Source organism: Schistocerca serialis, unplaced genomic scaffold (assembly GCF_023864345.2).
Source record: "Schistocerca serialis cubense isolate TAMUIC-IGC-003099 unplaced genomic scaffold, iqSchSeri2.2 HiC_scaffold_319, whole genome shotgun sequence".
NCBI classification, from domain to species: Eukaryota; Metazoa; Arthropoda; class Insecta; order Orthoptera; family Acrididae; genus Schistocerca; species Schistocerca serialis.
Genome location: NW_026047888.1, coordinates 1 through 2,500, shown reverse-complemented (window position 1 = coordinate 2,500; position 2,500 = coordinate 1). Strand labels below are relative to the sequence as shown.

At 57.8% G+C, this 2,500-nt stretch overlaps 1 non-coding gene across 1 annotated transcript in view; it reads right to left on the bottom strand.

The window, feature by feature from the left end:
- Positions 1-1,518, bottom strand: part of LOC126444972 (small subunit ribosomal RNA) — a 1,910-nt gene extending 392 nt beyond the window's left edge. The window contains exon 1 of the ribosomal RNA XR_007582884.1: positions 1-1,518. This exon is cut by the window's left edge and continues 392 nt beyond it. This is a non-coding gene — a ribosomal RNA (small subunit ribosomal RNA).
- Positions 1,519-2,500: the final 982 nt, after the last annotated feature.

The following is a 2,500-nucleotide window of genomic DNA, read 5'->3' as shown; positions in this document are numbered from 1 at the left end:
GTGCGGCTAGAAGCCGCCTGTCCCTCTAAGAAGAAAAGTAATCGCTGACAGCACGAAGGATGTCACGCGACTAGTTAGCAGGCTAGAGTCTCGTTCGTTATCGGAATTAACCAGACAAATCGCTCCACCAACTAAGAACGGCCATGCACCACCACCCACCGAATCAAGAAAGAGCTATCAATCTGTCAATCCTTCCGGTGTCCGGGCCTGGTGAGGTTTCCCGTGTTGAGTCAAATTAAGCCGCAGGCTCCACTCCTGGTGGTGCCCTTCCGTCAATTCCTTTAAGTTTCAGCTTTGCAACCATACTTCCCCCGGAACCCAAAAGCTTTGGTTTCCCGGAGGCTGCCCGCCGAGTCATCGGAGGAACTGCGGCGGATCGCTGGCTGGCATCGTTTATGGTTAGAACTAGGGCGGTATCTGATCGCCTTCGAACCTCTAACTTTCGTTCTTGATTAATGAAAACATACTTGGCAAATGCTTTCGCTTCTGTTCGTCTTGCGACGATCCAAGAATTTCACCTCTAACGTCGCAATACGAATGCCCCCGCCTGTCCCTATTAATCATTACCTCGGGTTCCGAAAACCAACAAAATAGAACCGAGGTCCTATTCCATTATTCCATGCACACAGTATTCAGGCGGGCTTGCCTGCTTTAAGCACTCTAATTTGTTCAAAGTAAACGTGCCGGCCCACCGAGACACTCAATAAAGAGCACCCTGGTAGGATTTCAACGGGGTCCGCCTCGGGACGCACGAGCACGCACGAGGCGGTCGCACGCCTTCGGCTCGCCCCACCGGCAGGACGTCCCACGATACATGCCAGTTAAACACCGACGGGCGGTGAACCAACAGCGTGGGACACAAATCCAACTACGAGCTTTTTAACCGCAACAACTTTAATATACGCTATTGGAGCTGGAATTACCGCGGCTGCTGGCACCAGACTTGCCCTCCAATAGATACTCGTTAAAGGATTTAAAGTGTACTCATTCCGATTACGGGGCCTCGGATGAGTCCCGTATCGTTATTTTTCGTCACTACCTCCCCGTGCCGGGAGTGGGTAATTTGCGCGCCTGCTGCCTTCCTTGGATGTGGTAGCCGTTTCTCAGGCTCCCTCTCCGGAATCGAACCCTGATTCCCCGTTACCCGTTACAACCATGGTAGGCGCAGAACCTACCATCGACAGTTGATAAGGCAGACATTTGAAAGATGCGTCGCCGGTACGAGGACCGTGCGATCAGCCCAAAGTTATTCAGAGTCACCAAGGCAAACGGACCGGACGAGCCGACCGATTGGTTTTGATCTAATAAAAGCGTCCCTTCCATCTCTGGTCGGGACTCTGTTTGCATGTATTAGCTCTAGAATTACCACAGTTATCCAAGTAACGTGGGTACGATCTAAGGAACCATAACTGATTTAATGAGCCATTCGCGGTTTCACCTTAATGCGGCTTGTACTGAGACATGCATGGCTTACATCTTTGAGACAAGCATATGACTACTGGCAGGATCAACCAGGGAGCTGCGTCAACTAGAGCTGAGCAGCCGGCCGCCCGGGAGTGTGTCCCGGGGGCCCGCGCGAACACGCAAGCGTCCGCTCAATTATTCTGCAAACAGGAGGAGGCTGAGCTCCCCTGCACAACACACCTCGAAACCCTCTCAGGTCCCGGCGGCGCGCAGCGCCGTCCTAAGTACTTGGTCGGGTTCGAGAGAGGCGCAATCGCCCGGAGTTAGGCGAGTAGACGCTTTAGGTGCGACCACCCGTGCTCCCAACTGAGCTTGCCGCTGCCGACAGAGGCCCGGGAGCGTGCTGTCGTGGCATTGCCGGCGGGAGACAACACGCGCCACCTACGGTGACCGGCAGCTCCAACGCCAGCGCCACAGAAGGACAAAAGCCCCACTTGGGTGCCGAAGCGAACTCTCCCAGCACAGCGCACGCGCCAACACGTCCGCACAGCTGCGATACAAACCACCTGCGAGAACCGCTGGGGCGACCGAGCAGCAGACGGCGTCGCGGCGCCGAGCGCCGGGCGGCGGCGCATCCTCAGCGCACACAGTCCTCAATCGGACCAGCACACTGCAGATGGCCACCGCGCTTCGCACCGGGCCCGCGAGGACCTACTTTGGCCGCAAGGCGCCGCGAGCAGGGGGCGCCGGCGCGCAGCTGCGCCGCCTGCCGCGTCCGTCGGCCGGCGCGCCTGCCACTGGCCGCCCCCACCAGCCGGCTGTAGCGCGTGCGCCCACGCACCGCGCTGCCAGCACGCCGGGCGGCCCCCCCTCACCGGCCGGGGACGGTCCCACCCAGCCACCGCCGCGTATCGCCTCACACCCAGATCCCCTTTCGCGTTCGTGGGCATGGTGGGTCCCCTTTCACGTTCGTGGGCATGGTGGGTATCCCTGAAACAACCGGTTAATAGCTCGACCGATCGTCGCCAACACTGATTCACCTCTAGCGAGAACAACCGCACCACAACGGGTTACCTGTTGTTCATTTGCGTAACGT